This window comes from Eubalaena glacialis, chromosome 13, assembly GCF_028564815.1.
Source record: "Eubalaena glacialis isolate mEubGla1 chromosome 13, mEubGla1.1.hap2.+ XY, whole genome shotgun sequence".
Taxonomy (NCBI): domain Eukaryota; kingdom Metazoa; phylum Chordata; class Mammalia; order Artiodactyla; family Balaenidae; genus Eubalaena; species Eubalaena glacialis.
The window spans coordinates 65,964,098-65,976,907 of record NC_083728.1 but is presented as its reverse complement, the minus strand read 5'-3'; the positions used below and the strand labels follow the sequence as shown (position 1 = coordinate 65,976,907).

General features: G+C 47.4%; 1 protein-coding gene across 6 annotated transcripts in view; it reads right to left on the bottom strand.

Moving 5' to 3' along the window:
- The window catches only part of SNX29 (sorting nexin 29), a 562,097-nt gene that overhangs the window by 464,713 nt on the left and 84,574 nt on the right, over positions 1-12,810 (bottom strand). The gene's annotated exons all lie outside the window — the stretch shown is intronic.

Below are 12,810 nucleotides of genomic sequence, written 5' to 3'. Positions count from 1 at the left end.
CCTACTGACAACTGAGGATGTTTTTCTTGCCCCCTCTGCCCTGGCTCAAGATCAAAAGTGGGGAGAAATCAAAAGGGAACAATCACGGGCTTCCCTGGTGGCGCAGTGGTTAAGAATCTGCCTGCCAATGCAGGGGACACGGGTTCAACCCCTGTTCCGGGAAGATCCCACATGCCGCAGAGCAACTGAGCCTGCACTCCAGAGCCCGCGAGCCACAACTACTGAGCCCACGTGCCACAACTACTGAAGCCCGCGCACCTAGAGCTCCTGCTCCGCAACAAGAGAAGCCACCACAGTGAGAAGCCCATGCACCCCAAGGAAGAGTAGCCCCCGCTTGCCGCAACTAGAGAAAAGCCCACGCGCAGCAACAAAGACCCAACGCAGCCAAAAATAAAATAAATAAAAAAAAAACAAACCAAAAAAAAACCAAAAGCAAAAACAAAAGGGAACAATCAGGCTGATTATCTGGGCTTAACTCTCTCCACTACCTATCACTGCCCACCCCCAAAACGGAAAAAGAAGGCAATGATTAGGATTCAAGTGCTGAATAAATATCCCTGGATAATCAATTATATCTCATGAAAAGCAATTACAAAGGAGAACTATCTTCTAATTAACTGTATATTCCATTTCAAAACAGGACCAGACACCTAAACCTCCCCTTCAGAAAGTCACTGGCAATTACGGCGATAGCTGTGCTAATGGCGAGTAGGATGGTCTGTGTGTGGGTGATGTTTTCATCTAGAAAAGACCACTGTTTCCCCCACCCCCTCACCGTTAAAACAGGGCACCAGCGCTGGACATCAAAAATTGAGCCAGCAACAACCCCCAGAAGGAAAGCGGGGAGGGGGAGGCAGAGAAAGGGTCAGGGCGCCCCCTGGTGGCTCCAGTGCTGCTCTTCCTGCAACCGGCAGAGATGCACGCGGAGCCACTTTCTTGCAACTTCCAGCTCCCAGGTCATCATATTCATATATTCAAAGAAATTAATTTGAGAGTAGAAACTCATTTTCTAAAGAGGAAGTGAAGGAAGGTAAGGCTGACAGGAATGCCAATAAATATCAACTGAAGGAATTTTCAATAAGTTCCAATAAAATAGCACCAATGAGCTTCACATGCTGAGTGTGACTGCAGCTATCAGGCTGGGATCATTTATTCTGGTACCTTCTACAGGTGTTTATCCTCATGCACCCTTCAGCCCCCCTAAATCACCTTCAGTGCAGGGGTGACGGAACTAAACAGCTCCCAAGTACACACAGAACAAACGCTTTCTAGGATCTGTCATTTCATTCAGGTTCGTTTTTATCCTGTTTCATTCCCTGAACCATGCAGGAGGCAGGTGGTTAAAAAAAAAAAAAATGTATAAAATAAACTATGATTCCTGGAAAATAGCCCCACTGCCTATTCAGGGTTTCTCATCCTTGGCACTGACATTTGGGGCTGGATAATTTTCCAGTGTGGGGCCTGTCCCGTGTGCTGTAGGATGTATGGCAGCATCCCTGGGATCACCCACTAGATGCCGTAGCATCCCTACCCCAGTTGTGACAAGCAAAAACGTCCCCAGGGCTTCCCTGGTGGCGCAGTGGTTAAGAATCTGCCTGCCAATGCAGGGGACATGGGTTCGAGCCCTGGTCTGGGAAGATCCCACATGCCGCGGAGCAACTAAGCCCGTGAGCCACAACTACTGAGCCTGCGCGTCTAGAGCCTGTGCTCCACAACGAGAGAAGCCACGACGATGAGAAGCCCGTGCACCGCGATGAAGAGTGGCCCCCGCTCGCCGCAACTAGAGAAAGCCTGCGCACAGAAACGAAGACCCAACACAGCCAAAAATAAATTAATTAATTAATTAATTTAAAAAAAAAAAAAAAAAGGTGCCCAGACACTGCCAAATGCCCCCTGGGGGTTGAACTCGCCCCTGGCTGAGAATCACTGTCCTATCTGATCACACTTCCGTTCTCGAGACCACCGGCCTCGCAGAAAGAGTGTACAGCTTCATCTCCTCTAGAGGAGAGGGAAGTTAAGGAGGAGATGCCACGGGAAGGCACCTTGAGGGGCCTCTGCAGGAGGGATGGCGTCACTAAAACAGGAAATCGGGTCTATCCACCTGCAGTTCAACAAGAAGGCCCAGATACTGTTTTCGGGATGACTAGCCAGCAATGTACCCTCTGAGGACGTTCACAATGAAATAGCACCTACTGGTCAGTGAGCATTTACTATGCCAGGCACCCTTCATATTCATGTTCTTTTCCATTTTTTCTATCGAGGTATAATTTATATAAACTATCTTGAGCATTTTTCATGTATTCATTCATTTAATCCTTACGACCCTGTCAGATGTGTACTATTAGCAGACTCATTTTACATAAAGGAGAACACTGAGGCATGGACAGGTTAAATAACTTCCCACTGCTACTCTGTGGACGGAGGTGGCTAAAAACACAGCTAGTCTAGCTGGAAGGATCGTCAGAGAGCAGAATGGCAACAGCGAGAATAATGATATCGCAATTATTAGGGCTGTGGCAGACACTAGGTGCAATTATCACAAAGTGTTTCTTTTTTTTTTTTCTAAAGTCTGCAATCCTTTGAAGGAGAATGATGAAAGCAAAGGACCTTCTCCCCAGGAAAATCCACATATGAGCACAAACACACAAACATAATTTTGCACACAACTGCAAGAGGCTTCTGAAGTCTCCCAAACTATCTATGGGCCTCCCGGGAAGCACCCAGACAATATATTCTAGGCTCTGTGCTAGACACAACATAGACTTCAGAAGAATCCTGCAAGCAGGTAATATGATCTTCATTTCATGGATTGGGAAACTGAGTTCAGAGAAGTTAAGGCCTTTGCCCAAGGTCACACAGCTCTTGAACAGCAGCACTGTGGTCTGCCTGACTCCAGCATTCCTTCCTCCCCAAAAGGCTGCCTTCACAACTCAATTCATCCACGACCCCACACCAGGGCACTACAAAAATGAAGGATGCGCAAAGGACAGAAAGGATTTACACGTCTGATCTAGCAGCACTGATGACAGAAATTTGGCAGTGACGATATAAGGGCTGCTGGCCTCGCAGAATGAAAACCTGAAGGTGACATTTGCCTTTCGCAAAGAAGACTATTCTCCTTTACACGTTCTGGAAGACAACGTCGTTTCAAAGCAGTCCCCAGGAGCCTGGACCCTCACACAGATACCATCCTGTCTCTCCAACCCGTCATGCTTCCCACATCGAACAACACCTGGCCCAGAGTAGAAAAAGTTACAGGCCAAATGTCAGAGCCAGTATGTTTATGGATACCCGCTCCCCCTGCCGAAGGTCACTCAAAGTCAAGGCAACAGTCAACACATTTGCAAAGGAGACAGTCAGCAAGGGGAAAATGAAAACGCCTGCCTTGCTATCGGGACAGCCAACAAGACCAGGCATGATGCTAGAAACATCCAGACTTCGACAACCTGGTTCTGGAATGGTTGCAGAAGGAGGATGTGAGTATCATGACTCTTTTCTCAGAACAGATGGCTAGAAGCGCAAGGAATCCTGGAGGGCGGCCTCCTCCACTTTACAGTTGGGGAAACTGAGGCCCAGAGAGGTGCAGGGACCCACTACTATAAGGGCCGGAATCAGAACTAAGTGCTCCCGATACCCAGGCTGGTGCTCCTTCCACCCCAGCTGCCCCCTCCCTGACGCAACAGGGGAAAAGCGGGAACATTCACTCACTCCTTCACTCCGTGGGCAGCTCACAGTTCTAGGTTTTTACCGCGGACCAAGCTAGAGATGCAAAGGTGATGAAAACAGACGTGGGCCCACCCTCAGGGAACTCACTTTCAATTCACTCCTACCGAAGCCTTTGTAAATTTTTCCTGTGTGTTAGAACTAGAATAAACATTCATTCCTTCCTTCCTCGCGCCTTCAACTGAAGTGTCTTAAGCAGCAAGTCCGTGGCAGGCAGGGTTTCAGGCACCGGGGCCTCGCAGTGAACAAGCTGGCCAGGCGCCTGCCCTGGAGGAGCTCACCTTCCAGGGGTGGGGAAAGAAACAAACAGTACACTCAGGCCACAGGGGCTTCGGAAGCCTGGTGCCCTCAGACACAAAGTAGGTGATAAGGCGTGGGTGATGGAAGCAGACGGGCAGTCAGGGAAGGGAAGCCTCTCCAACAGGGTCATTTCAACAGACCTGAATGCTTCCCTCCGAGGGCAGAGAATTCCAGAAGCTGAGGGTGTCCAGGAACAGCAGGGGGGTGGGGGGTGAACCCCAGCTCCCCTACATGCTCACAGTGGGACCTTCACTGCAGCCTCTCTCGGCCTCTGCTTCTCCAACTATAAAATGAAGCCAACACTCCCACTTTGCAGGGATGCTGTGAAAACTGAGTGACAGTAAAGGTACAGCCTGATTCACAGTAGGAAAATAAATGAGGAGCTATCCATATTATTAATCTTTTCCAGGCACTCCTTGAAGGAAGATCTGGAATTGCCCAGAAATAGGTATGAACTTGCAGCTGGATCTGATATCTGAAGCCTGCCAGATGTCATCTGGAAAGAACCAGCATGGAAACGTGAGACTCCAGAATCCTAGGGGTTTGGCTCTGACTAGGGTTTACAGCGTGGACCCTTGGGGCTACTGAACAGGTTCAGAACTGATCTCCAAAGGGGGTCTCCAAAAAAGATTTCAGGAAGAGCTGGCCTCGCTGGAGTGATGCCACCGGCTGACACCCACACATGGTGAGATGACGCTGGACACGGCGCTGATTCTCTCACTGACCTGGGTCCTTGGCCTCCCCAGGCAATGACCTGACTCTGAAGAACTAGAATGGCAATGCTCACCACCTGCGGAAGCTTCTCAATACAAGACCAACCGTACAACCCCTGGTTCGGGGCTCAGGTTTTGTGCCTTCCGGCGTTGGTGTATTTAACCCTCCAAACAGCCCTGAAAGGCCAGCGTAAGTGTCTTCATGTTACAAATGAGGAAACAGGGCCCAGAGAATCTGGGAATAAAGAAAGAGCAACCTAGCTGGGAAGTACTGCAGCTGGGGCTCGACCCCAGGATGGTGGCTCCAGATCACGCCCCCCAGACCTCCCCCACTCTGCTTCCCTGCAGCCCTTAGCACGTCTCTCTGAATTATGGGTGTCAGCACACCATACTTGGGGCACCCACTGGGGACTGTCAGCAGCTTGAGAGAGTTAGGACACCCAAGTCAACCCAGGAGTCCCCACCCTGTGAGGCACAAGGGGGGCCCTGCAACAACCACTCAGGCGAGGAAGGGCCATCAGAAAGGGGGAAGGAAGGCACACAAGCGAACAGCCTGCCCTTCGCAAGACCAAGTGGGGAAAGTCACGTCACTCCGGCTTCAGGCCCTCTGCCGGCTGCACTTGGGATAAAATCCAGCATCCTCCTGCTCGGCTCTCCCCCCTCACCTCTGCCCAGCAGCCACCAAACCCGGCCCAGTCCCCTCATCCCGCAGCCTCAGTCCCACTGTCTCCCAAGAGACAGCTTCCCTGGTAACCCACCTTAAAACAGCCCCCCACATGTGTCTGTCCTCCCACTGGTGTGGCGAGTCCCCAGGGCAGGACTCTGGCCTCTTGCTCAGCAATTCACAGGTCAGGAGCAGCACAGTGTCTGTCATCTGGTCAGCACGGGCACAAAGAGTTTTGGAATGGATGAAAAAAAATCTAACAAACAGAGAAAGAAAGAAAGAGAGAGAAGGAAGGAAAGAAAGGGAAAGAAAGAAAGAAAGAGGAAAAAAAGGATAAAAAGAAAGAAAGTGCACTTTTTTCTTCGTCAGGACAAGCACTCCCCAAAAATTTGCTAAGAGGGCAGATCATATGTTAAGTGTTCTTAATCGTTCAATCAATTGATCAATAGAGTGGGAGGAAACTTTGGGAGGTGATGGATATGTTTATGGCATAGATTGTGGTGATACCATTTAATGAGTATTAATCATTATCATAATTATTACTGACCACCAAGAGCCCCTCCTATGCCATCCCCATGAACCACATTTGCCTATGAGTCCTCAGTATTAGCTATCCTGCTTGTTATCACACAGACTAAAGCACTCCCGGCCAAAAGCAGAGACACCTGTTATTCCAAAAAGACTCACGGCTCTGGGTCTGGGTCAGTCTCCAACATGACAGATCACATAGCTTCTCTCTTGCCCACAACCCCCATCTGCACCCTCTTGGACCCCAGATTAGGACCCTAGGACTATTTAATCCAAAACTCTGTTGAAACATTGTTGCCACAAATTGAGTTTAAAAGAATGCCAAAAGTTAAATGGAACTGCAAAATAGAAAACGGAATTTTATTCATGATAATATTTGGTGTCTGGAGTAAGTCAGCTTAAACAGCAAATGATGACAAGGTGGAAAGCTATTTTGTGCCAATTCCAAGATGGTATGAGAAGGCCTGCTGGGTATTTTTAAAGGCATTAGAGGTTAACAACACGGATCTCTTGTGTCTAATTTCACTTCAAAAGTACACGACTTTCTTTTGCTTCCATTTCGGTATATCAGGCAAACTGCTTTTCTATGTACCCATTAAAAATAAGGTCATATTTTGCTCCCATAAAAGAGAGACAAAGATTTTTGAGATAAAGGTGGAGAAAAAAGAAAGGGAAAGGGAGTTAAAAGGATTTGAATAATAATCATCACCATTTATTATTTCAGGTAGATGTGAAAATGATAACCTCTGGTGAAATTCCCTAAACCATCTACAAGGAAAAGCACACCAAGAGTTGCAAAGGTCATGTGTTCTGAGGAGGAAAAGGTGGCGATGGGGAAGAGAGACTACAGGGCTAGTTCCTGGACCACCCACTAGGTGGCACAGTAACCTGGACAACTTGGCCGTCACCTGGGGCATCTGGGGTGCTGGTGGAAAGGGGTGCACTAGAAAGCGGAGAAGCAGCAACCTGCGAAGAGTGGCTGGTATGGACGGGAGGTCAGCAGTCCCAGCGTCACGGCCCCACTAACCCTCAGTGTCTCAGTCCATCCGGGCCGCAGTAACACAACACAGCCGACCGGGCGGCTTATAAACAACAGAAATGCGTTCTCACGGTTCTGGAGGCCGGAAGACCGAGGTCAGAGCACCAGCGTGGTCAGGTGAGGGCTGCAGACTCCTCGCTGCGTCCTCACACGGCAGAAGGGGACAAGGGAGCTCTCTGGCACCTCTTTTGGGCGGGTTCTGCCCTCGGGACCTAATCACACCTTAAAGGCCCCCATCTCTTAATATGATCACATTGGACATTAGGATTTCAAACTATAAACTTGGGGAGGGGACAGATTCAGACTCTAGTACTCAGAGCAAAAAGTGCCCCTGAAAATAAACAAGTTTGGTAAGCTCATCCTAAAAACCTAGTGTCCTCACCCAGGAATCCCTTGCTCTATTAAAAAAACAGTGATGAAAATAATTTAAGGCTCTCAGACCTGGAGGCCCACCCATTACTGGCTGCACTGCATGCCCTGGCTGGGTGATGGTAGAACACTCTTTAGGTCATCTGGACTTGGGAGTCAGGAAACCTGGGTCCATCACCAGCTTCACCACCTACTCGTCCTAGCAACCACACCCTGCACACAGTAGATGCTCAATAAATTGAATGATATCCTAGCTGTAAGGCCTCGGACAAGTTATTTAACCTCACTCAGCCTGTTTTCTTAAACAAAAAGAGTGATGTTATCTGCAGGAGGCTTCTGGGGGATTAAATGAGAAAACAGCATTTTAAACGCTTAGGCACAATGCTTGGCACACCGTAAGATCTACTAAAGCATGTTATTATTTTACTAGGTCACATTCTAACACAATATGACTGTTGGCCCCTCCTTTCGACCTCCTCCCCGAGCCACCAGCTCCAAGAGCAGCCAGGATCGACTGTTGGGGTCACATCCCCCCTTTTCTCCTTTGCCCTCCCAAGTCAGGCAGAACACCCAATGGGGGACCACGCCCCGAGCCAACAACTCACACCGGGGATACAAATGTTAAACAAAAGCGGGAAGAGGGGCTGCCCTGGAGGGAATGCAAAGCCACCCAACCACAAAGGATAATTTTCCAGGCCCGAAAGTAGAAAAAATGCATTAACATGTTAGCACCTAGTGTTGGTGGAGGGTAAAGAAATGCAGCTGTCATACTCCTGGCAACACACTAACTCAAAACACAAATGGCTATTGAGAACTAGCCCATAAATATGGCCCAACCTTGGCCTCCTATCCCACAAATTTACCACAAAGGAATGCTTAAGCAGGAAAAAATAATAGCCAATATTCTTAGAGTGCACTTACTAATAGCACTCTTCAATTCTTCCTTACAATGAATGAAGAAACTCACTGGGGAGAAATAAACCCTGGCTGGTGATCCTTCCAAAAAATAACCTAGCAAATTGTAATAAATCAAGTGATGGAATATTATGCAGCCATCTGTGAACAGAGAATGTTGCCCACCACTCCAGTTCTACAAGGATCAAGCCATTGGCAACTGCAGCCGACCCTGCAGTGGAATGCTACCCAGAGGACAATCCAGGATGGAGAAAAACAGGAAGAATTCTGTGCTTTGGATACTGGCCCTAGATAAGATGCATATCTAAGGGATCATTTCAAGGACCCCAGATGCTTGCATCTTCCCATGCATAGAAAAGCACTAGAATCATTAACTTGAGATGTCTGGTTTTTGTGATTAGCAGTAGTCTCCTGATGTTCAACTACATGTTTTTTTTTCCAGCAAAAAACTCCTATATATCCTAACTCCTCCCTTACCCCTTCTGAGCAGTTTCTCAGAGCGACCTGAGAGGCTGTGTCCTGGGCTACAGTCCTCAGTAAGATACCCGAATAAAACAACTCACAACTTATAGGTTGTGTGTTTTTCTTCAGTCAACACATTCAACAGGACAACGGGGAGATGAGGGAAAAAAGGGCAACTGTGATATATGTTAAGAGCTGAATACAAAATAAGCACATCGACAATAGCTAACATTCATGACTCTTAACTCTGTGATCTAAATACTTCTCTAAGCACATCACGGTTAATCTTCACAATGACCATACGAGACAAGTATTCATCGAATCTTTATGTTTAGACAAGGAAACAAGAGCCTGGGAGGTTTAAGAACTTGAACCTGGGCAGCCTGGTTTCAGAGCATGTCCTCCTAAAGCAACAGGCACGCTGCAATTCCAACCAGCTACAACTCTGCACGCCCCAAATCCAGGATCGCAAATTCACCTGCAGGAATGGAAAGGACCTCTGAGGCAGAATTACGGGTGTCTGGGTTTGCTCATAACTGTCTTTACTACTCTCCTCAATAATTAATTTTTCATAACAGGCTTTTGTGTTTTCTTAAGTACCAAAGGGCCTGAAGAGAGAGCAGTAATGGGGGTGTGATCACACATCTTCTCTTGGGCACTAAATAACAATAATATATGCCCCAAAAGCCTGGGACAAAACCCTTTGCCATTTCAGAGACACCCAAGGCGGGGAGGCTGCTTGGCAGAGGACTTGTCAATTACCCGCAGCACCAAGGGTTAAGTACACAAGCTCCAGCTCGATGACAGGGCCGAGACAGCCACCTGGCCCGATTATTCAGTGCAGGCTGGGAGCCACTTGGTGGGACGTGAGGGAAACACTCTCCGCTCCAGGGAACAGAGTTGGGGTTCCTCTGCCAGGCTCTTCTGGGGTTTGTGAGAGTCGGGCATCTCCTCTGGAGTGCAATCCTAGGTGCTTCACATGCTAGGATGCAATTCTCATCCTGAACTTGGAGAGCTCTTGGGACACCACTCCTGGGACACCCGCTGTTATGGACTGAATTGCATCCCTCCCAAATTCATATGTTTTGACTGTATTTGGAGGTAGGACCTTTAAAGAGGTAATTAAAGCATCCTTATAAGAGGAAGAGACACCAGAGATGCGTGCTCACAGAGAGAGGGTCATCAAGCCAGAGAGAGAGGCCTCACCAGAAACCAAGACTGCCGGTGCCTTGATCTTGGAGGACTTCCAGCCTCCGCAACTATGAGAAATAAATTTCTGTTGTCTAAGCCACCAGTCTGTGGTATTTTGTTACAACAACCCTAGCAAAGTAACACACCCTGGATACCCAGACAGACTCGCTCTTCTTATTTTTTTGCGATGACACAGGAGGCAGGGGCAGGATGGGGAGGGTACAAGTCAAAACCAGCCCCCGCTCAACATTTCTCAGGATTCTGATCTCTCGTCTGGAACACCCACAGGACAGACAACAGTGCTGTCCCCTGAAGGTTCCCTGAAATTTACAGCCACCGCAGAAAACAGAACCCCCTCCCACCATACACACACTTATCCCCCACAAACCACACTGCTACAGGGTGTCGAGGGTCAAAATGTGGATGTAGTGACATTTTTCTTCAGAGATGCAGGTTGTAAAGTCTGGGTATGCCTCTATTTGCCAAAGATACCAAATAAGAACACCGGATTTACATTTTTAGAAAAGTGTACGACTAAAAACAAGAAAAACAGTCTAAATCCCTGCCATCAACATCACTCGAGTGCGCTCAGAGGCATGTCCTTAGTGAAAACACACAAGCAGGGCCAGCACCCTCCTCAAGGTCAGAAGATGGCTGAGGGAGACCTACAGACCACGATCTCTGTCGACCCAAGAGCAGCTGACAAAGAGAATCGTGTCTGAGATGGCGGGACCTCATGCCGGGGTGCAGGAGGCCTACGCGGAAGCACAGTGCTAGGTACCACGGGGTGGGGGGAAGTGGTGGTGTGGAGACGCCTGTATCCCTACAAATGGTGCCTAGGATGAGGCGCCGACGAAGCCTGGCCTCCACATCCTCAATTTCGGGGTCTTTAGAGTAGATGCACTTCAGGGTCAGGGTAAAGTCTCACCCCTCTAGGTCAAGGTGTGACCCACGTGAAGAGGCAGCACTGCAGGTGCTAGAAAGACAAGGCATCAAATAACAGTGAGCCATAGAGAGAATTCCCCTTCCCTTTTCCACTCCTTCCGATGATGTCAGGAAAAACACCTGAGTGGATTAGCACTGAGATATCTTCTCATGCTCAGACAGGCAACAGCATCCAGGCCGACTTACTAACACTGGTTCCTTTTCTTGTCTTTATTTTCACAGTCACCTGCTATTTAAGTCAACTAAGAGTGGCTCTCCGTTTACAGTAAGCACATAAAATTCCATTTTTAAATAAAGGCATTCAGGTTTTTTAGGGGCACCCATTTTTAAAAAATGGCCGGATAGCTAATAGTACAGCAGTAATTAAACAACTGAAATTTGAAAACCAGTGACCTTAGTGCTCTTCTGGCCCGTGTGTCCCGCACACTGGCAGATACAGAAATATCTGCTCAGCTGAACCCGAGGCTGAGAGGTGCCAGCGTAAACCGCATGCCTTGGTTATGCACAGTGACACCACCCAATCCCCACACCCCAACCTCACAGCGCCTACTCATTTCCTTCCTCATCCTTGAATCAGAATGCTGGTTGCCCCCCGAACCCCTCTTCCTTCCTTAGCCATGGGTTTTTTGGTGTTTTTTTTTTTTGGCAGGGGGTGGGCGGGTGGACGGATAGGACACACTGCCTCCTTAGCAGCCAGGGGAGGCCTCGGGATGGATGTTGGCCACACAAGTGGGAACTTGTGTGCACCTTCTAGGAAGGGCCCTTACAGCTTGGGGGAGGGGAGAAGTTTACCTTTTTTGTGTCACAGACCCATTCTGCAGTCTGGTGATGAAGCCCATGGGCCTCTTCTCAGAAAAATGTTTTTAAATATATAAAATAAAACACCCAAGATTACAAAGGAAACTGATCAAATTGAAATAGAATTATTAAAATGTAAAAAGGAAAAGTGACACACTAATATACAGGATTTTTTATCACATTAAAAAACTACTGTATTTTCAAGCAGAAATGACATTGTGAGATTTTTCCATATCACTGTTGTTACAGGTGCCTGTGACTTCTATCAGTGACAAAGTCACCCATTTTGCTAAGGCTACTAAGGTTCCTATGGTTTGCTGCTACTTTCATAATTAAAGAAAATGCAACCTAACTGTCCATCGACAGATAACTGGATAAAGAAGATGTGGTATATATACACACACACACACACACACACACACACACACACACACACATATATACAATGGAATATTACTCAGCCATAAAAAAGAATGAAATTTTGCCATTTGCAGCAACACAGATGGACCTGGAGGGTACTATGCTTAGTGAAATAAGTCAGACAGAAAAAGACAAATACTGTATGATATCACTTATATGTGGAATCTTAAAAATAAAACAAACAAATGAATATAACAAAACAGAAACAGACACAGAGAACAAACTAGTGGTTACCAGTGCGGAGAGGAAAGGGGGCAAGATGGGGGGAGGGGTAAGCGGTACAAACTACTATGGATAAAATAAACTACAAGGACATATTGTACAGCACAGAGACTATAGCCAATGTATTACAATAACTTTATATGAAGTATAATCTATAAAAATTTTTAATCACTATGTTGTACACCTGACACTAATAACATTGTAAACAACTATACTTCAATTGAAAAATCAAGTAAAACAATAAAAAATAAAGGAAATACTAAATTTCAGTCAGAGGTTAGAGAACAAAGTTGTAATTTCTTCCCCTGTGCAAGTTCAGACCCCTGAATCCTACCTGTGGAAATGGAAGAAGTCTCTCCTTTGCCCCCTCCTCCTTCCTGATACCTGGGATGAGAATGGGATGGCTGGAGCTAAAACAGCCGTTTTGGACTATGAGGCAAGATAGAAGGAGCCCTGGTCTCCGATGACCATGGAGCCACATACTGGCCCAGCCTGCCTACCTCTGGACAGAGAGATGAATT